The sequence below is a fragment of the Chiloscyllium plagiosum genome, chromosome 35, assembly GCF_004010195.1.
Source record: "Chiloscyllium plagiosum isolate BGI_BamShark_2017 chromosome 35, ASM401019v2, whole genome shotgun sequence".
In the NCBI taxonomy this organism is placed as follows: domain Eukaryota; kingdom Metazoa; phylum Chordata; class Chondrichthyes; order Orectolobiformes; family Hemiscylliidae; genus Chiloscyllium; species Chiloscyllium plagiosum.
Genome location: NC_057744.1, coordinates 3,584,861 through 3,608,269, shown reverse-complemented (window position 1 = coordinate 3,608,269; position 23,409 = coordinate 3,584,861). Strand labels below are relative to the sequence as shown.

General features: G+C 45.4%; 1 protein-coding gene across 20 annotated transcripts in view; it reads right to left on the bottom strand.

Moving 5' to 3' along the window:
- The window catches only part of phldb1b (pleckstrin homology-like domain, family B, member 1b), a 372,433-nt gene that overhangs the window by 265,101 nt on the left and 83,923 nt on the right, over positions 1-23,409 (bottom strand). The window contains exon 1 of one of the 20 annotated variants that reach the window (XM_043676472.1): positions 492-620. The exons of the other annotated variants lie outside the window; for them this stretch is intronic. The gene's annotated coding sequence lies outside the window, so the exon portion shown is untranslated. Of the gene's footprint in view, positions 1-491; positions 621-23,409 lie in introns of those variants that run through there. 20 annotated transcript variants of the gene reach the window in all.

Sequence of the window (23,409 nt, the reverse complement as noted above, 5' to 3'; positions counted from 1 at the left end):
ACCCATACATACACAAACACACACACACTCCAACTCGCACACACACTCCAACACCCACACACATACTCCTACACGCACATACACTCCTACACGCGCACACTCTTACACACACACTCCTACACGCACTCACACACACACTCCCACATGCACACACATACTACAACTAAAACACACACACTCCTACACGTGCACTCTTACACACACACTCCAACATGGACACAGACACTCCAACACGCGCACACATATTCTAACAAACACATACACTCCAACACGCATACACACACAAGAACATAATGCAATCACACTGAAGAATGTTTGCATACACTCACCTTCTTACACACATCCATTCAGACAGTCACCCCTATTCACACTCATGCACACAGACACACATGTACACACACTGTAATACACACATACACACACACAAACAGACATATACATGTGTGTGTGCACACACACAATTGGAAGCCACAACAGTAACAATTACTTACACAAGGAGCTTTGTCAGTAATGAGTAAGTCTAATGTTGGGAGCCAAAGACGTCGATACACAATTCATAGTTCGACACAAATTAATGTAGCAGATGTCTCCCTGGGGCTGGGGAAAGGAGAGGCAACACAGAGACGCTGCCGGCTACACAGAAGAAAAGCATGGAATGACTTGTCCATTAGAAATCAAAGATCTCAATCAGAGTCTCTGAGTCTGTTTGTGCTAATCAGATTATTCATACAGGTTCACACTGGCTCGAACCCAAAAAATGTGAAAAATGTGCTGCAACAGAATACATTCTGCAGGATGGCTGCCAACTAGCTATTAAGAAAATTCACATCCCAGCTTTATTTGAAGATAGCTCTCTTCTTACGAGTAAGTGCCTCAAGTAGCCATTGTCTATTTGTAACATTTACTGAAATCCAATTTCTCTACCATCAGCTGCCTTTATCTTTATTCATTCATGAGATGAGAGCGTCACTGGCAAGGTCAGTGCCTGTTGACCATTCCTCATTGTCTCTGAACAGAATGGCTTGCTAGAGTTGTAGGCCCAGACCAGGTAAGGATGGCAAATTTCCTTCCCGAAAGGAAGTCAGCCAACCAGATGGGATTTTGGAATAACTGATGACAGTTTCCATCAGCTTTCAATTTAAATTCTGTCAGCTGTATGAGGTGGGATTTGAACCTGTGAGCCCAGAGAACCAGCCTTGTCCAGTGACAATATCACTCTGCCAGCCTACCCCCATCCATCGTGATACAATTGGAGTTCTATAATCAGGAAACAACATGGGGTTTCAAGTGTGGGCCTGCATTGTTAGGGAGAGCTCAGCTTTCCAGGCTGGTGGGATTAGCAATATTCAGCCACCGGATTGAGATCACAGTGGGGATCTTGCTGGTTATTTATGCAACCATTAGCCATTTGCAATTCAACATTATAACACATCTCCACGACGGGTGGGAATTAAGCCTGGGTCCCCATCCAAGAGGCAGGGACACTGTTTACAGAGATGAGATTAGCTGCGCGTTCTTGTTTGAAATCGAGGCACCTCAATGGCCTCTTGTTCTCTCATGCTTGTCAGCTACCTGAAATATCATTGTGCAGCGAGGAACATACAAAATCAAGTAGGCCATTCAGCCCCTCAAATCTATTCAACTACTGTAGTATGCTCATTCAAAATGTGAGTTGGTTCATGTGAGTTCAGGAGGATGGGAAATGATTCCCCCAGTCAAACATACAATGTCCTTCAGGGGGAAATGCTAAGAGGTTGTCTCACTTGGATGGAGAATGTAGAATAAGGGGAAGCGGGTGAAGCTCCCTATGTTCTGGGATGTGAAGCTATTAGCTAGGTACCCCTTGGGCTTTTAGAGAATTATCTTCAGGTCTCAAGTTAGAACAGAGACAGAGAACATTGAACATAGATCAGTACAGCATATTACAGGCCCTTCGGCCCTCGATGTTGTGCCGACCTTTTATCCTACTCTAAGATCAGACTAACCTACATACCCTACATTTTACTATCATCCATGTGCCTATCCAGGAGTCGCTTAAATGTCCCTAATGTCCCTGACTCTACTACCACCGCTGGCAGTGCATTCCACGCACCCACCACTCTCTGAGAAAAGAACCTACCTCTGACATCTCCCCAACACTTTCCTCCAGTCACCTTAAAAGTATGCCCCCTCATGATAGCCATTTCCGCTGTGGGAAAAGAGTCTCTGGCTATCCACTCTATCTCTGCCTCTCATCATCTTGTACACCCCTATCAAGTCACCTCTCATCCTTCTTTGCTCCAATGAGGAAAGCCATTGCTCCCTCATCCTTTTTTCATAAGACCTCCAGTCCCTACGTACCCTACATGCTGTGTGAATGGCAAAGTGCAATGTGATTTAACCAGCAGAGGTTTTAAATAAAAAGTCTTTCACTTCCCATTAGGTATTGTTAGGATCGGATTCAGGTCTACAAGATTGGTGACCAGCAGTCCATTAGATTTGAGGTGTTTGGAAAAGAACCAAAGGCTTCCTGAACAAACACGCTTTCCTCAGAGAGTTGCCATGATCTGGGCTATCCTCAAGGGAGGTGGGAGCAGATTCAACTGTAACTTTGTATAAATACCTGAAGGAGAAAGTGAGGTCTGCAGATGCTGGAGAGCAGAGCTGAAAATGTGTTTCTGGAAAAGCGCAGCAGGTCAGGCAGCATCCAGGGAACATGAGCCCTTCTTCAGGAATCATTCCTGAAGAAGGGCTTATGCCCGAAACGTCGATTCTCCTGTTCCCTGGATGCTGCCTGACCTGCTGCGCTTTTCCAGCAACACATTTTCAGCTATAAATACCTGAAGGAGAATAGACTTACACAGCTCTGACTGAAGGAGCAAGGGAATCAGATTGACTCAGTACGGGATGAATGGGCCGAATGGCCTTCCTCTGGAAATTTTAAAAATCTTGGGATGTGGGTGTCACTGGTGGGTCATCCAGGGTCTTATTACCCATCCTTAGTTGCGCCTTGAGAAGGTGAGAGTGAGCTGCCTTCCTTAACTGCTGCTGTCCACCTGCTGCGGGTTGACCCACAATGCCCTTAGAGAGGGAATTCTAGGATTTTGACCCAGTGACAGTGAAGGAACGGTGATATGTTTCCAAGTCAGGATGGTGAGTGGCTTGGAGGGGAACTTGCAGGTCATGGTGTTCTGATGTATCTGCTGCCCTCATCCTCCCAGATGGGCATAGTTATGGGTTTGGAAGGTGCTGTCTGAAGATCTTTGGTGGATTTCTGCAGTGCATCTTGTAGATAGTACACACTGCTGCTACTGAGCATCTATGGTGGAGGGAGTGCATATTTGTGGATGTGGTGCCAATCAAACAGATTGCTTTGTCCTGGATGCTGCCAAGCTTCATGAGTGTTGCTGGAACTGCACCCATTCAGGCAAGTGGGGAGTGTTCCATCACACTCCTGACTTTTGCCGTGTGGATGGTGGACAGGCTTTGGGATGTCAGGAGGTGAGTTACTTGCCACAGTACTCCTAGCCTCTGACCTGCTCTTGTAGCCACTGTGGTTATGGTTGCGTTTCTGGTCAATGGTAACCCCAAGGATGTTGATAGAGGGGGATTCAGTGATGGTAACACCATTGAATGTAAAGGGCAGTGGTTAGGTTGTCTTTATTGGAGATGGTCATTGCCTGGCATTTGTGGTGCTGTGACTGTTACTTACCACTTGTCAGCGTAAGCCTGGATATTGGCCAGATCTTGCTACATTTGAATATGGACTGCTTCAATATCTGAGGAGTCTCAAGTGGTGGTTAGTCAGTGAGGAGAAATCAAGAGTTACAGGGTAAAGGCAGGAAAATGGGCCTGAGAATTATCAGATCAGCCGCAATGTCAATGTGTGGCGGAGCAGACTCGATGGGCTGAATGGCCTACTTCTGCTTGTGTACCTTATGGTGTCATTGAGCTGAATCCATGGATGGCAGCACATTGAGGCAGCAAGTCTCTCACCTGGTGACTGCCGAGATCCCTGTGGACAGATTTCACGATTGCTGACTGAACCCTCAGGTTATTAGGCAACTGGTGGGACTGTGTCCAGAACCAGGAACACCCCCCCTCACCACAAACCCAGGACAGAGGCTGGAGCACTGCCCCCCTTCCCTCAGCAGCACTTGATGGGGACTGGAAGGAGGGCAGAGTCCCAGCATCATGGAGTGTCCCAGGTCACAGTGAAGGTGGTATGGGGGAATCAGTGGGGGGAGGACCATTGGTCAGATGGGTGTAAGGTGGAGGTCAGGAACCAGGGCAGAAGGCTGGCTCGTACCCTGCTCCCCCTTTACCAAAATCAAGTCCCTCAATCGGGCACTGAGTGCCCTCAAAGAGTCCTCGCCAACCTCCCATACTTGGGGAAGTGGCGGACTGGCATCATGTGTTTGCCCTTGGGAATAGACCTGGTGCAGCTGGGTAAACATGGCAGCCTTATTTGTTGACCACGTCAACCATGAGATCTAACTATTCCTGACTCTTGACCTCTATTTGTGGATGTGCCATCATTCGGCCCTAATTAAACCCCCCACCTCCAGCACATTGTCAGAAAACAGTAGATTTCCCTTGTCTTTCTCTCTCCAGTGTCTTTTCCTCTGATCTTTTAAAATTCCAATTCCCGGCATCCACAGTGTTCTGACTCTATCTAAGAGTCATCTGACTTGTTTTTGATGACATTATCTTTGATTTGGATTTTAACTCGGTAATGCAGCCAGGACCATTAGCACATGCTGCCTTCCTATCACCGATCAGCTGGAGACCTGTCTCCCAGATTGGCAGGATGATATCTTGTACAAACCTATCTTTCCAGCAATAATTTAATCAGATTCCTACATGAATATTAGAATATGCCACACCCCAATAAGGAAGCAGCTCCCTTATCTGCCAATCCCTCATTCTCTCTGTGCTCTCCGTCGTGAAATTTCTCTCCTGACTAGTTATTTTCTTTCTCTTCTTCATTCTGTCTCTCTCCCTTTCTCTGTTCAACTTCTTTTCTTCCTGCCTTTTAGTCACTGTCTCTTGCTGTGCAACAGTTGGTGTCTTTTGTCATTCATTCAGCAACCTCCTGCCACCTCCGAAACGTCAGCCAGTCTCTCCATCTGCTTCCTTATCTTTCTCGTCTCAACATTGTTAGCCCCTTTTAATCCTCCCTTTCTGCTGAAATGTATATAAAGAGGAATTTTAACTCCTCACCAGCCAATTGCAGGAGTGGGAAGAATCATTCTCAGAGCTGGCACAGACACAATGGGCTGAATGTCCTCTTTCTCCTTTTTTGATATTCATAGAGTCATAGAGAGGTACAGCACAGAAACAGACCCTTCGGTCCAACTTGTCCATGCAGACCAGATATCCTAACCTACTTGAGTCCCACTTGCCAGCATTTGGCCCATATCTGTCTAATCCTTTCCTATTCATAAACCCATCTAGATGCCTTTGAAATGTTGTAATGTTACCAGCCTCCACCACTTCCTCTGGCACCTTCCTCACACACACCACCCTCTGCATGAAAAAGTTGCTTCTTAGGTCCCTTTTAAATCTTTCCCATCTCACCTTAAACCTATGACCCCCCCATCCCCACCCCTTGAAAAGACCTTGGCTATTCACCCAATCCATGCCCCTCATTATTTTATAAACCTCTATAAGGTCACCCCTCAGTCTCCAATGCTCCAGGGAAAAACAGCTCCAGCCCACTCAGCCTCTCCCTGTAGCTCAAACTCTCCAGCCCTGGCAACATCCAAGCAAACAATCATCAAATGAACAGACACATGGTTAAATTTGGGAATGAAGAATATTGTAGGCAGCAGGTGTTGGCACAATGGATTACCAATCTATCCTTGAACCACTTCACCGTGACCACCATGCAATACAGACCCTCCCCCATTGTCAGCAGGTATCCTCAGAGAGGGAGCAGGAAACAGACCCACGTGACACATGGACCATACCGACAACTACTCCATTACTATGTGTGAAAGTAACATTGTATCCCAGTCCAAGCTCTACTCTAAAAGTCCTTACCTTTGGATATAGCCTGCTCTGCAGAGGATCCTGTGTGATTGGAAACCAACTCTCTCTCTCTCGAGCAAGCCAACCTCCAAGCTGGAAGCTTGTCAAACAGCTAAGATGCCAACTGTAGAGTCAACTTTACGGTGTGATTCAGAAACCTGGACATCTGAAACCCCTTCAGTTTCCCCTTTGAAGACCCACCCCAATACCAGAGGCACATTTCAGGTGAATTCCCAGTCCTCAGGGCCACCGTAGCTTTATCTGCTGCAGCTTTGGGGCAGATCACTGCAGAAACGTATAAACAGCTCAGCAGTACCTTAGTTCAGTAAGCTCCTGAAACTGAGGGTGGAATGTCTAATTGCACTATCGCTGTATTACAGCAACATGAAGCAATTTGCAAAAATTGTTTTGGTTTTAAATTGAAATATTTCACACAGAGGATTATTATTTCATTCCATCCCCAATGACGCTGTGCTACAATACTTAATGACAGGTATTGATGGCTTGCGCTGTACACTGCAAAGCAAATTAACTGAATAATGTTTTCTCGGATTGAGTGATTTTTCCAACCCCTCCTCCATATTCAACACTTTACTGCATATTTCCAATTTTGCTTTTGAACACAAATGAAATTTTGCGATTTCCTATCTCTCCTCTGACACTTGAGTGACAGTTCCCTGTTTGTTGACAGTATTTAGGGAATACAAATCCCCAGAGCCAAGTGATAGCCTCGTTTGCTGTGTTGGAGGTGATTGGTTCCATCAAGGAGTCTGCAGAGGGGTCAATCCTCTGTAGAGTGCGGCTTCATATAGCTCAGAACCAGCATCTCCCATCTGGCCACAAAAACAAAGCCAGAGCAAACACTGATCATCCCACCATCGATTACAGTCAATCCAAGTCAGGTCATGACCCCTGTGTCCACCCATTTCCCCTGTCCCCAAACCCCGCTCCCACCACCGGCTCTGGCTCATCTATCAGCCCTGCCCTCTGACCTCTACTGGGTCTTTTGTTCCAAACACATTAAGTGTGGTCCTGTGGAAGTACCCTGCACTATCAATGATGGCACTTTTCCACAGAAATGTTAAATCCAGTGCGCCTCTGCCCCCTCAGGTAGATCCCACAATCCCTTTTCAATAGAGATGACAGGAGTTCTCCTTTGTGAGTCTCTGACACTATCACTCAATGCTTCTCCCTCACTCAATATGGTTGAAACATATCATCTGATTATCAAATAAAAACCAAAAAACTGCGGAGGCTGTAAATCGGAAACAAAAACAGAAATTGCTCAGCAGGTCTGGCAGCAGCTGTGGAGAGAAATCAGACCCTGGAAAGTTCACTCGACCTGAAACGTTAACTTTGGTTTCTCTCCACAGATGCTGCCAGACCTGTTGAGCTTTTACAGTAACTTTGGTTTTTGTTATCTGATTATCAACATACTGCTCTTTGTAGAAAGATTACATTAATTGCTATCTATTATTTCTGCATTACATCAGAGACTACACTTCAAAGAACCTCATTAGCTGTGAAGCAACTGGGATGTCCTGGGCTGCCACATTTAGTAAAGTCTCGTTTTCCTTCCTCACAAAGTCAATGGGAGCCTTTGAGGGAATCTGCAGAAACCTTTTGGGTGCTCCAGGTTTGGTGAAAGAATAAAGGTGGGTAAACAACAGCCGTCTTTACCAAAGTCCAAGTAGGCAGCACATTATAGCGAGGAAGACAGACCCCATTCACTGCAAAGAAATGCCACAAGTTAGACCATAAGACATAGGGGCAGAAATTAGGCCATTCAGCCCAGAGAGTTTGCTCTGCCCTTCAATCATGAGTAGACAGGCAAGAGGCTGGGAGAACACAGCAAGCCAGAGGCAGCATCAGGAGGTGGAGAAGTCAATGTTTCAGGTGTAACCCTTCTTCACGAGCGCCTCTGCCATTCAATCATGGTCGATCGGTTTCTCAACCCCATTCTCCCGCTTTCTGCCTGTAACCTTTGATCCCATTTACAATCAAGAACCTATCTCTCTCTGTCTTAAATATATTCAATGACCCGGCCTCCACAGCCTTCTGTGGCAATGAATTCCATAGATTCCCCACTCTCTGGCTGAAGAAGTTTCCCCTTATCTCCGTTGTAAAGGGTCTCCCTTTAATCTAAACCTGTGCCCTTGGATCCTGGTCTCTCCTACCAATGGAAACATCATCCCGACATTTACTCTGTCCAGGCCATTCAGTATTCCGTATGTTTCAATTAGATCACTCCTCATCCTCTAAACTCCATTGAATATTAACCCAGAATCCTCAAACAGAAGTTACAACATGAGTTGTGCGACTCCCCCACTAGCCTTGCCAAGATAGGAACTCACATTTAATATTCATGTGGGTTTCATAAAGTTGTTGCATTAATTTCTTGTTAAACCAGTTGTCAAGAGTTACATCTAATAATTTACCAAGTCAGCAAACTTTAAACAACGTAATCATTGTTAATGATTGCCAATCAATTCCTCTGGCTCTCTCGGTAAGCAATTAATGTCAAATTGTGGAGTCTTTCTCCAGCTACTGAAATTGAATAGATTGTCAAGTGTTTAAGTTTAGAATGTTAAATTTACCTCTTATTTTTCCTCTCTCCAAACTCCCTTCTCTTTCCTAGAGTGAGGGAGTTCAACACTAGGGGGTGCATTTTTGAGGTGAGAGATGAAAGTTTCAAAAAGGACAGGGGAGGAATTTTTTTTACACAGAGAATTTGTTAGTGTGTGGAATGAACTGCCAGAGGAAGCGGTGGATGTGGGTACAACGTGTAAAATACATGTGATAAGTAAACGAATAGGAAAGGGATACGGACCAAATGCAGGCAAGTGGGACTCGTTTAATTTGGGATGGATGAGTTGGACTAAAAGGTCTGTGTTTACACTGTGTGATTCTATGACTTAGTCCAATCTTTCTTTCACTCTCTGCATTTCGCTTTCTCTATCTGAATCAACTCTGATTTACCACTCTATTTGCTTCTCTGCTGTTTCTCTGTTTCTTAACCAATGTTTAAATCTCATTGGTTAAGGAGATGGACTGTTAGCCTCTTCATTCAGTGAGGCACCAGGTGACCCTTTACCTTCGCTGTGCCATTATTAATTCCCAGTTATTCACATCCAATTATTAGCTCCCAGTTATGAGTTCCCAGTTATTAGTTCCCAATTATTAGTCCAAATTCCAACAATTCTGTGGACAAATTATATCAAGACCTAATGTTGCACAAATTGGTTTAACTGAGAGGGCCTGATGTAAGATGCCCCTCTCCCGGTGAAATCCTACACCAGGCAAGTAATCCAACTGAGCAGCTCCGATGACATCATAGGCCATTAAAACAAAGATCAGCCAATTTATCTCTGACTACTGACCCATGGAACAGGATTATTATCCGTAATGCACCAACATCTGTCCAGCATTATTTGTGTTATTTAACAGTCGGTTAATTCTTGGACATAATGTATGTTTTGTTCAGTGCTGACAGTAGCTGATTCATTTGATTCCACAAGCACTGATCTGATTCACAGTGAATTCGCGTCCCTGAGTTTGGATAGGTTTTTTAAAAAATACCGTGGGATTACTCAGGATGGTAAATTGCAGAAAAGAAATCTTTCATCATTCTTAATTCCAAAATTATCTACTAAATTCTTTTTAACAATTTTTTTAATGTAAGGCTGGAACATTTATGCCAGGGACACACCCTGAAATGCTAATTGTATACTTCTTTTACTATTTCGGGGGATGTTGGTATCATTGGCTGGGCCAACATTTGTGGCCCATTCCTAATTGCCCTGATGAAGGGAGTTGGGGAACTGCCTTCCTGAACCATTGCCGCCTGTCTGGTGTAGAAACATCTCCGGGACACCCGCACCAACCAACCCCACCTCCCCGTGGTCGAACACTTCAACTCTCCCCTCCCACTCCGCCAAGGACATGCAGGTCCTGGACCTCCTCCATCGCCAAACCCTTACCACCCAACACATAGAGGAAAAACGCCTCAGCTTCCGCCTCGAGACCCGCCAACCCCATGGCGTCAACATGGACTTCACCAGTTTCCTCATTTCCCCTCCCCCTACCTTTACCCAGATCCAACCTGCCAACTCAGCACCGCCCTCACGATCGGTCCTACCCCCTCCATTCATCTCTCAGCCCCCTTGGCTCACAAGCCCATTCCTGATGATGGGCTTGTGCCCAAAACGTCGATTTTCCTGCTCCTCGGATGCTGCCTGACCTGCTGTGCTTTTCCAGCACCACTCTCTCAACTCTAATCTCCAGCATCTGCAATCCTCACTTTCGCCTGGTGTCCAGAGCAGAGTTCTAGGTGTTTGACCCCGTGATAGTGAAGGAAGGGCAGTATAATTCCATGTCAGGATGTTATGTAATGTACGACAGCCGCTTGAGATTTGGAGGGGAATGTGCAGGGGTGGTTTCCCATGTACAGTATCTGCTGCCCTCGGTTTTCTGGGTGACAGCGGTGGTGGGTTTGTAAGATGCTGGCAGAGATAGTTTGGTGAGATGCTGCAGATGGTACACACGGCTGCCACTGTATAAAATCTGCTTTAATGTCTTCTTTATTATGGCCCTTGCGGGTTTAATTACTGTGCCTCTAACAAACCTCAGGAGTAAACATTACAGTCTGAAGCCTGGCTATTATACAACATCTTTATCAGATAAAGCCAAACAATATAGGAACAGGAGGAGGCCATTCATCCTCTCCAGCCTGTTCTGCCATTCAGTTAGATCACCAGTGAGCTGTATCATAATCCCATTTACTCGCCTTGTTTCCAAAATGCTTAATATGCCTTGTCCAATTAAAATATATCAGTCTCAGATTTGAAATTCACCCCCCACCCTCAATGGTTCTCTGCATTATCAATGAGCTGAGATGTACCCTCCAGTGCCTTTATAAATAGCCTGATAATGTGCCTGTGAAACACCTTATGACTTAAGCACACTGTATAAATGTTGCTGTTGTACAGGAAGTACCACACATGAGCAGAATTTCTATTTTTGTTTCTGGTTATAAATAGAACGTTTCTCGGTAAAACTGTTTGGGTCTCACTACAGTCAAACTGCAATCTCAATCACACAGCCCAGGAATTACTGACATGACTAAATCTATCTGTGAGCCCCACCCAGCCAACATCTGTTTCTCCCCTCCTACTGAACACTCTCACCTCCTTGGCACGTTCAAAACTTACTGAACAATGTCAAAGATTTCTGCAAGTTTCTCTGGAGGCAGATTCAGTCACTGACTCTCGGGCGTTTGTCAGTCACAGCGGGTGTGTGATAGTTGCAAATCCGAGTGTGATTCAAGAGAGACTCAGACAATGGGATAATTAGAGACACTGCCGAGCCCTACCTGGGTCTGGATACAGAGTGGTCAGGGATGTGTAACACCCAATAAAAAAGAGTGAGAAAAGTAGGTCATTCAGCTCTGCACACATCTAACTAGTATAAGTGACTTGCTGTCACAGAATGGGTATTGTAATTTAAAAAGATACATTCAGCACAATACATAACTAGGTCAGATTCATAGAAACGATTACCCTTTATGCATTTGCAGGATGAGGGCATCACCATTTATTGCCCAATTCTAATTGCCCAGAGGGCAGTAAAGAGTCAACCACATTGCTGTGGGTCTGGAGTCACATGGAGGCTAGACCAGGTAAAGATGGCAGCTTCCTTCCCTGAAGGAACACCAGTGAACCAGATGGGTTTTTCAATGATGAATTCATTAATTAGACTCCTAATTCAAGATACTTTTCATTAAGTTCAAATCCCACCATCTGCCATGGCAGAATTCGAACCTGAGTTGCCAGCACATTACTGTGGTGTCGGGATTAGTAGTCCAGTGGTAATACCCATTAGGCCATCACCTCCCCGAATAGCTTTAGCTGATAAGGACGCTGCCCAGTCTATTGTGTCGATGATTGTCCTCTGCAAGAATAATTTACCTGGTGCCAGTTCTCTTTCCCTTAGCCCTGAAGTCGTTTCCCACCACACATTGATCCAATTCACGAATACAATTAAAATACTGCAGATGCAGGAAATCTGAAACAGAGAACCTCAGCATGTCTGGCAGCATCTGTAGAGAGAGAAACAGAGTTAACGTTTCGAGTCCAACATGACTCTTAGATGGGATTTGAAGCATTAACACTGCTTCCCTCTTCACAGATGATGCCAGACCTGCTGAGTTTCTCCAGCAGTTTCAGAGTTTGCTTCATGATCCAACTCTCTTCAGAAAGCCAGAATTCACCACACTCCACCATATTATCGGGCAATGCATTCCACACCCTCACCACTCACTGTGTGAGAACATTATTCTTTATGTCCACATTGGCTCTTTTTGTCAATTATCACGAATTCTTGTCCTTGAGTTCTTAAATCCTTCCAACAGTGAGAACAGTTTCCGTCTATCCACACTGTGCTGATTTCATCATGAGTTTAAACACCATTAACAACATTGCTCTTTGCAAAGGAGAAGTGCACGGTAGCTCAGTGGTTAACACTGCAGCCTCCCAGCACCAGGGTCCCATGTTTGATTCCAGCCTCAGGCGACTGTCTGTGTGGAGTTTGTACATTCTCCCTGTATCTGTGCGGGTTTCCTCCCACAGTTCAAAGATGTGCAGGTCAGCTGAATTGGCCATGCTAAATTGTCCATTGTATTTGATGCATTAGTCAGAGGGAAATGGGTCTGGGTGGGTTACACTTCGGAGGGTCAGTGTGGACTGGTTGGGCCGAAGGGCCTGTTTCTACACTGTAGGGAGTCTGAAAAAAAAATTTCCCATTCCATCCTCTTGTATTTAATTATTACCTTTGGTAACCTCTGTACATGTGAAAGTACTTCACATCCAATGAAGTCCATGTGAATAAAAGACACACTGCAGCCAATTTGCACACAGTAAGCTCCTGGATCAGGAGAAGATGCTGGCTGAGGGATAAGTATTGACCAAGACAAAGCAGTAAGAACTGCACACATCTGGAGGTAGACAACACCTGGGTTCAATGTCTTGGTCTAAAACACTGTACCTCTGACAGTGTAGGGCTTCCTCAACACTGCCCTGAGAAATTGAGGTATTTGTAATTACTTTGATTTTTTTCCTCAACAGTGTACTAATACTGATACATCAAGTAAGCCCAGAATACTATTCACGCTGGTTCAGAGAGGATTATAATTATGAGTAATATTGTTTTGTTTTGGTCTGCCTCTCTTGTTTTCATTCTGGGAGGAGAATAGTTAACAAACTCCGAGGACTGCTTTGGAAGGAGAGTCTCGGAGCTTAGTTTTGCTAATGGCTGAACCAACAGTTTGTCTTGACCTCCGTCCAGCTGACTCAGCAAACCTTTTGAAATCCAAACATCCCAACCTGCAGAGAATTTTCGATTCCCTCGCCACCTCCAGCCTCTCTCGATGATCATCCCTGTTCCAATGGTTATCTTGTGAGTGCCAGATACACCCAATGCACTCTCCCCTGACCCATTGATTAATGTCATGGCAGTGATAGCATTACTCAGGTCCTCAGAGTGGGGTCATGGAACACGTTCAGAGCAAAGGCAGCTACATTCTCATCTAACGCAGGGTTCAGAGATTATGGGGACTGGGCAAGAATGTGGACTTGAGGCCACTGCTGGATCATTCATGATCTTACTGAATGATAGGTCAGGCTTGATGGGCTGAGTAGCCTACTCCAACTCCTGATTTGTTTGTATTAATGCAAGTCTGACTAAAACACTCAAGTAGAACCATAATGAAGCCTTGCTGCCCAGACTGACCCAAATTCATAATGAAACAAGAAGAACAATGCACACAGGTTGGCATCCCGGACCTGAGCAGCAGTGAACTGAGCCCCCAGGACAGGGGAACCTATCAGATAACAGCACAGGATTTCACCAGGTCAAGGCAGCTGAAGTGGATGCAATTATCTCCTCTTTCCTCAACTCAATCCATTTTGAAAGTAAACCATTTCACCAAAATTTCTAAAAACTCAAAACCACAATGTCTCTCTCTGGAGGAGAGTAATGGTAATTAAGACAAAGCACACCACAAAATTCCATTGTTAAGTTACATCAAGTCAGAGTGAGAGAAATTCGACACAGGTACAGAGACCGAGTCATGGAGACACCCACTCACATACAGAGACACGCACACAAGAGACACACACATATAGCGAATCACAGATTCAGAGACACACACACTCACATACAGACGAGCAGAGACATGCACACAGAGACACACTCACATATATTGTAGATACACAGACACTCACACACACGTACTGATATACAGACACTCCTGTGCAGATACACACACGCAGACATGGAGACATACACTCACACACAGATACACAGAGTCAGCACACGCACATGTACAAAGACACACAGACAGAGACAGACACGGACACACTCACTTACAGATACAGATTGTTTGAATTTGATTTATTGTTGTCACATGACCCAAGATACAGTGAAAAGTGTTGTTTTGCATGCTAGTCAGGCAGATCGTACCATATAAAGTGCATCAGGGTAGCAGGACAGAGTGTCACAGCTGCAGAGTAGTGCAGAGAGAGAGATTCATTAACATTTGAGAGATCTGTTCAAAAGTCTGATAACAGCAGGTACACACACACTCATGTATAGATGCATATAGACAGTGACACACACACACTCTCGCGCAGATATATACACAGACACACACTAAAGTACCAATACACAAAGAGAAATGAACACACACGCAGATACACATCGAATGTGACACAGACACTGCACTCACACAAGCACAGATGTAAACAGTCTTGGAGACACACTCACACACACACATAGAATCTGAACATGGCAAAAAGAGGCCATTAGTCCCATTGACTGGCAAAGACCTGCTCACCCAAATCCACTCCCCCACTCTCTCCCTGTAACCCTGCAATCCCCATGGCTAACTCACTTCACCTGCACATCCCTGGACACTACAGGCAATTTCCCATGGCCAATCCACCGAACCTGCACATCTTTGGACTGTGGGAGGAAACCCACGCAGACATAGGAAACCCACGCAGACACGGGGAGAACGTGCAAACTCCACACAGACATTCACCCGAGGCTGGAATCAAACCCGGGTCCCTAGCGCTGTGGGGCAGCATACACATGCACGCATACACACACAAACACATGCACAACAACTGACATAAGCACACACAAATACATAGAGATACATATGTGCAGTGACCAAAGCTGAATCAGGTTATCTGGGAGGATACCAGATGTTGTTAATAGACAGATGAGAGCGTTGGTATTCAGAAGATGAGGCTAAATGCTGATTAATGCCAGGGTACGATGTAAAGGGGGGAGGCTTTTGCAATTCCTACAGCTGTGTTTTTTAGAAACAGATATTAATTAGAGTGGGAGATAAAATCCCAGAATCCCTTTTTGTCCAAAGTTAGATGTATGAAGAAATTATTTCATTAAAGCCCAGCATTATACCAAACGAGACCTAATAATTCACTCTCACATTCGGTGCAGAGTGCGGAGTAGATCCCTCAAACTTGCAGTCTCATCGAAACACCTGCTTGAATCAAGCCCCCAAGTGGGATCACCGACTAAGTACTGGGGGCACAGGCTCTGAGGCATTGAGTTATTACACTCATGGTCCAGCTCGAACAGGCCTACCACACATCTCTCTGAGGGACCACAGCAATTTTCCAGACTTAAAACTATGTCGCAATGGGAAAGTATTCCAGAATTGATCGCAACTGTCTACAATCTTACTGCTCCAACTAAGAGGAAACACGGGCAGCAATTTTGACCTCAGGCACCTCAATGTAAAACAATAACTTGCATTTATATAGCACCTTTAATGTATAAAACATCCCAATGTTTTTCACAAGAGTGAGATCAAACGAAGTATGATCCTGAGTCACAGAAATGGTGGGGGGGGGGGGGGGTATGGGTGGTATTAGATCAGTGGGCAGACAGAGGTTTTAGGGTATGTCTAGAAAGAGAGGTGGAGAGGTTTACGGATGGAATTGCAGAACTTGGGGTCCAGAAGGTGAAGGCAGGGCTCCCAAAGATGAAGTGATGGAAGTCAGAGGTATGGAACAGCCAGAGCTAGATAAATACAATCATTTCAAAGGGTTGTGGGAGCTGGAGATGGTTCCAGAGGGAGGATGACGGGGCTGCTGAGGCCATGGTTTGATAGTTTATAATCAACCTGTTCAGGGATGTGATGACACCTCTGGAGTAGGTGGGACTTGTCCCCAGGCCTCCTGTCTCAGATGTTTAGAGACAGTGACACTGCCACTGCACCACAAGAGTTTTCTAGGTCACGCTTTGAAAAAACAAAGATAAGAATTTCGATATTGATCGTGATCGTCAATAAAAATAAGATTCAGGTGACTGGTTAGTCATTGGTTGCTTTACACTCTCTCATAAAGGCTTCTTGTGGTGCAGTGGTACTGTCCCTACCTCCGATCCAGAAGGCCCAGGTTCCAGAGATGTGTAAAAGCATCTCTGAAACAGTTTGGTTAGAAAAAACCTGACACTATCTTATCCAATGGCCTTTGAGGGCACAACTTGCAGTCTCCAAATGTCCAATGCTGGGCCTGTTCCACCAACAAACACCAATTCCAGATGCTGTGCCCACACAGCTGCACAGTTTGTTCTTCGTTGGCTCGATCCCAGTATTCACAAAGCCTGCTCGAATCCAAGCGACCCCTTGTTTCACATTTCCCCTGTATTTATCCTGGCGAGAGTTGCATTTAGTTTAAGCAAAATGCCATCTACAGGAGTGAGATAGGATATTTTCCAGGTTTTATTAAATGGAAGGGAAGGTCATGTCAAATCCATTAGATGTCGAATCAGAAGTAGGCCATTCAGCCCATTGAATCTGCTCCATCACTCAATGGGATTATGGCTGATCTGATAGACCTCGGCTGGTTTGCCTTTTGCCCATGACTCTTGATTTCTTTATTGTCTAAAACTCTTGTCCATGCTGTGCTGGCTGACAGTGTTTCATTCACATATGATGGCACTGGCTTCATGGGTGACACCTTTCTCACCTCAGAATCACAAGGTCAGGGGTCCTGCTGCTCATCCTGCTACGTTGCCAGCTCTGGTTGGGTGTGTTCCTGGAGCTTTCATTATTTGACCCTCATTCTCCAGGGGTCAGAGCCTGCCCACAGCCAACTGGAAACAGGGAGCAGATGCATTGTTGTCCACTTGGATTAATTCGGGCTATTATGAAACAACTGCAAACTCAAATCTGGGTTCAAGCACAAAACAAAATCAAGACTGGCGCTTCAGTGTGGTACTGAAGGCAGGCTGTACGATCAAAGGAACTCATCCCTGAAGCAACACCACAAAAACAGATAATCTGATCATTGAAAAGTGCTGTTTGTACGATTATGTTGTGTATTAAATAACTGCCACATTTTCACATTGCAACACTTTACAAAGTCCTTGATTGCATCATACTTTGAAAAGTCCCAGGCCTGTGAAAGAACATTAAAAATATAAGGCTTTATTTCTGCGGTGGTGAAGTCACGGGCAAGGTTGGAAATGTGGACAGAAGCACATTAACATTTCCAGTTGGGGTTCGTGACTCCCACAGTCCATGACTGATCATGAGAAAAAACAGGTTGCAGTTTCCTGTGACAGCACGTTTGTAGGCAATGGATCATGTAACAATCTGTCATTGAGATACCTGAGCTTGGCCTGCCCCTTTAAGGCTACACAGTCTCACTTCTGTGCAAAGAGGGCACCTTCAGATCAATTGTTGTCGGTGAAAGGGACGTTAGCAGATTCTGAACACTCACAATTAAGCAGAAACAACTGACTAGCTTAATTTGTTAAAATTATTTTTGATGCTTTCAAGATAAGTGAATTGTTGTTTCAGTGTGGCCTACAGAAAGTCTGCAGTAGTGAGTAGAGTCTTGATTAAAATTAAAATATAAGCCATAGCTATTAATATAACCTAGGGGCAGTGTTTGTAGAAGAATAAGACGGTGTTATTTTCTGGGTCTGTAGATTGTGAAGGAGCAAAAATGGCTTTCAGTACAGTGATATGTACTTCTTGTCAGATGTGGGAGTTTAAAGAGAGTTTACAGGTTACTATGGATTTTATCTGCCATAAATGCTGTTGGTTGCGAATCTTATCAGATCAAATGGATCGGTTGGAGAGACAGAAGAAATGAGGAATTTGCAACAGTATGTGATGGATGGCAGTTATATAAAGGGGGGAATATCTCAGATACAGTCACATAGATGGGTTAACTCCAGGGAAGAAAAAAGAGGTAGGCAGCTAGTGCAGGATATACCCATTTCAAACAAGTATGCTGTTTTGAAAAATGTAGGGGGTGATGGATTATCAGGGGAATGTAGCACAAACAGCCAAGTTGCTGGTATTCTGACCTGTTCTAATGCAACAAGGCGTACGTCGGGTTCCAACAGATCAATTGTGTTAGGGGATTCTCTAGTCCGAGGTACAGACAGACGTTTCTGTGGCCAGCAGCAAAAAAGCAGAATGGTGTGTTTCCCTAGTGCCAGGATCAAGGATGTCTCAGAGAGGGTGCAGAGTGTTCTCACAGGGGAGAAGGGCCAGCAAGAGGTCACCCTCCTGATTCCTGAAGAAGGGCTTATGCCCAAAATGTCGATTCTCCTTCTCCTTTGATGCTGCCTGACCTGCTGCGCTTTTCCAGCACACATTTTTAAGCCCTGATCCCCAGCAAGAGGTCATTGTCCACATTGGAACCAGCGACATAGGAAGGGAAAAGGTTGAGATTCTGAAGGGAGATTACACAGAGTTAGGCAGGAATTTAAAAAGGAGGTCCTCAAGGGTAGTAATATCTGGATTACTCCCAGTGCTACGAACTAGTGCGAGCAGGAATAGGAGGATAGGGCAGATGAATGCATGGCTGAGGAGCTGGTGTATGGGAGAAGGATTCACATTTTTGTATCATTGGAATCTCTTTTGTGGTAGAAGTAACCTGTACAAGAAGGACGGATTGCACGTAAATTGGAAGGGGACTAATATACTGGCAGGGAAATTTGCTAGAGCTGTCAGGAGGATTTAAACTAGTAAAATGGGGGGATGGGACCCAGGGAGATAGTGAGGAAAGAGATCAATCTGAGATGGGTACAGCCGAGAACAGAAGTGAATCAAACAGTCAGGGCAGGCAGGGACAAGGTAGGACTAATAAATTAAACTGCATTTATTTCAATGCAAGGGGCCTAACAGGGAAGGCAGATGAACTCAGGGCATGGTTAGGAACATGGGACAGGGGTATCATCGCAATTACGGAAACATGGCTCAGGGATGAGCAGGACTGGCAGCTTAATGTTCCAGGATACAAATGCTACAGGAAGGATAAAAAGGGAGGCAAGAGAGGAGGGGGAGTGGTGTTTTTGATAAGGGATAGCATTATAGCTGTACTGAGGGAGAATATTCCCAGAAATACATCCGGGGAAGTTATTTGGGTGGAACTGAGAAATAAGAAAGGGATGATCACCTTATTGGGATTGTATTATAGACCCCCCTAATAGTCAGAGGGAAATTGAGAAACAAACTTGTAAGGAGATCTCAGCTATCTGTAAGAATAATAGGGTGTTTATAGTAGGGGATTTTAACTTTCCAAACATAGACTGGGACTGCCATAGTGTTAAGGGTTTAAATGGAGAGGAATTTCTTAAGTGTGTACAAGACAATTTTCTGATTCAGCATGTGGATGTACCTACTAGAGAAGGTGCAAAACTTGACCTCCTCTTTGGAAATAAGGCAGGGCTGGTGACTGAGGTGTCAGTGGGGGAGCACTTTGGGGCCAGCAACCATAATTCTATTAGATTTAAAATAATGATGGAAAGGATAGACCAGATCTAAAAGTTGAAGTTCTAAATTGAATAAAGGCCAATTTTGACAATATTAGGCAAGAACTTTCGAAAGTTGATTAGGGGCAGATGTTCGCAGGTAAAATGGGAAGCCTTCAGAAATGAGGTAACGAGAATCCAGAGAAAGTATATTCCTCTCAGGGTGAAAGGAAAGGCTGCTAGGTATAGGGAATGGTTGGATGACTAAAGAAATTGAGAGTTTGGTTAAGAAAACGAAGGAAGCATATGTAAGGTATAGATAGGATAGATCGAGTGAATCCTCAGAAGAGTAAAAAGGCAGAAGGAGTATCCTTAAGAGGGAAATCAGGAGGGCAAAAAGGGGATATGAGATAGCTTTGGCAAATAGAATTAAGGAGAATCCAAAGGGTTTTTACAAATATATTAAGGACAAAAGCTGCAGAAAATGGGGGAGATACTAAACGAGTATTTTGCATCAGTATTTACTGTGGAAAAGGATATGGAAGATATTGTCTGTAGGGAAATAGATGGTGACTCCTTGCAAAATGTTCATATTACAGAGGAGGAGATGCTGTATGTCTTGAAACGCATAAAGGTGGATAAAACCCCAGGACCTGATCAGGTGTACCCTAGAACACTGTGGGAAGCTAGAGAAGTGATTGCTGGGCCTCTTGCTGAGATATTTGTATCATCGATCGTCATAGGTGAGGTGTTGGAAGACTGGAGGTTAGCTAATGTGGTGCCACTGTTTAAGAAGGGTGGTAAAGACAAGCCAGAGAACTATAGACCGGTGAGCCTGACCTCGGTGATGGGCAACCTGTTGGAGGGAATCCTGAGAGACAGGATGTACATGTATTTGGAAAGGCAAGGACTGATTAGGGATAATCAACATGGCTTTGTGCGTGGGTAATCATGTCTCACAAACTTGATTGAGTTTTTTGAAGAAGTAACAAAGAGGATTGATGAGGACAGAGTGATAGATGTGATCTATATGGACTTCAGTAAGGCGTTCGATAAGATTCCCCATGGGAGACTGATTAGCAAGGTTAAATCTCATGGAATACAGGGAAAACTAGCCGTTTGGTTACAGAACTGGCTCAAAGGTAGAAGACAGAGGGTGGTGGTGGAGGGTTGTTTTTCAGACTGGAGGCCTGTGACTAGGGGAGTGCCACAAGGATTGGTGCTGGGTCCTCTACATTTTGTTATTTACATAAATGATTTGGATGCGAGCATAAGAGGTACAGTTAGTAAGTTTGCAGATGACACCAAAATTGGAGGTGTAGTGGACAGCGAAGAGGGTTATGTCAGAATGCAACAGGATCTGGACCAGATGGGCCAATGGGCTGAGAAGTGGCAGATGGAGTTTAATTCAGATAAATCCTTCATTTTGGGAAAGCAAATCTTAGCAGGACTTATACACTTAATGGTAAGGTCTTCGGGAGTGTTGCGGAACAAAGAGTCCTTGGAATGCAGGTTCATAGCTCCTTGAAAGTGGAGTCGCAGGTAGATAGGATAGTGAAGAAGGCGTTTGGTATGATTTCTTTTATTGGTACAGGAGTATTGAGTACAGGAGTTGGGAGGTCATGTTGCGGCTGTATAGGACATTGGTTAGGCCACTGTTGGAATACTGCGTGCAATTCTGGTCTCCTTCCTATTGGAAAGATGTTGTGAAACTTGAAAGAGTTCAGAAAAGATTTACAAGGATGTTGCCAGGGTTGGAGGATTTGAGCTAAAGTGAGAGGCTGAACAGGTTGGGGATGTTTTCCCTGGAGCATCAAAGGCTGAGGGGTGACCTTATAGAGGTTTACAAAATTATAAGAGGCATGGATAGGCTAAATAGACAAAGTCTTTTCTCTGGGTTGGGGAGTCCAGAACTAAAGGGCATAGGTTTAGAGTGAGAGGGGAAAGATATAAAAGAAGCCTATGGGGCAACTTTTTCACACAGAGGATGGTACGGGTATGGAATGAGCTGCCAGAGGATGTGGTGGAGGCTGGTACAATTGCAACATCTAAGAGGCATTTGGATGGGTATATGAAGGAAGGGTTTGGGGTGATATGGGCCAGGTGCTGGCAGGTGGGACTAGCTTGAGTTGGGATATCTGGTCGGCATGGACGGGTTGGACCGAAGGGTCTGTTTCCATGCTGTATATCTCTATGACTCTATGACTCTAAGACAAGTGATGGGCACATGAATAATTATTATCATAGATCATAGAATCCCTTCAGTGTGGAAACAGACCATTTGACCCAACAATCCACACTGACCCTCTAAAAAGTAACCAACCCAGACCCACTCCCCTACCCTATTGCTCTACATTTCCCCTGACTAATGCACCGAGCCTACACATTCCTGAACACTATGGGTCAATTTAGCTTGGCCAATTCACCTAACCTGCATGTCTGTGGATTGTGGGAAGAAACCAGACCACCCAGAAGAAACCCACACAGACACGGGGAGGATGTGAGGCAGTGGCCTAGTGGTATCATCACCGGACTGCTGACCTAGATAATGCTCTGGGGACCTGGATCCGAATCCTACCACAGTAGATGGTGGATTAGAATCCAACAAAAATCTGGAATTAAGAGTCAAATGATGACAATGAATCTATTGTCGGGAAAACCTGTCTGATTCGCTAATGTCCTTTCGGGAAGGAAACTGCCATCCTTACCTGGTCTGGGCCTACACGTGACTCCAGACCCACAGCGATGTGGATGACTCTTAACTACCCTCTGGGCAATAAATGCTGAGGAGAAAGTGAGGTCCGCAGATGCTGGAACAGCGCAGCAGGTCGGGCAGCACCCAGGGAACAGGAGAATCGACATTTCGGGCATAAGCCCTTCTTCAGGAATGAGGAAAGTTTGTCCAGCAGGCTAAGATAAAAGGTAGGGAGGAGGGACTTGGGGGAGGGGCGTCGGAAATGTGATAGGTGGAAAGAGGTCAAGGTGAGGGTGATAGGTCAGACTGGGGTGGTCGCTCCGCAAGTAGGCGGCCTGTCTCCCCAATATAGAGGAGGCCACACCGGCTGCAGCGGATGCAGTAGATGATGTGGGTGGAGGTGCAGGTGAGTCTGTGGCGGATATGGGAGTTTCCTTTTGGGCCTTGGAGAGGAGTGAGGGGGGAGGTGTGGGCGCAAGTGTTGCACCTCCTGCGGTTGCATGGGAAGGTGCCGGGAGTGGAGGTTGGGTCGGTGGGGGGTGTGGATCTGACAAGGGAGTCGCGGAGGGAGTGGTCTCTACGGACAGCTGATAGGGGAGGGGAGGGAAATATATCCTTGGTGCTGGGGTCTGTTTGGAGGTGGCGGAAGTGACGGCGGATGATGCGCTGTACATGGAGATTGGTGGGGTGGTAGGTGAGGACCAGTGGGGTTCTGTCCTGGTGGCGGTTGGAGGGGCGGGGCTCAAGGGCGGAGGAGCGGGAAGTGGAGGAGATGCGGTGGAGGGCACCGTCGACCACGTCGGGGGGGGTAATTGCGGTCCTTGAAGAAGGAGGCCGTCTGTGTTGTGCGTATTTTGAACTGGTCCTCCTGGGAGCAGATGCGGCGGAGACGAAGGAATTGG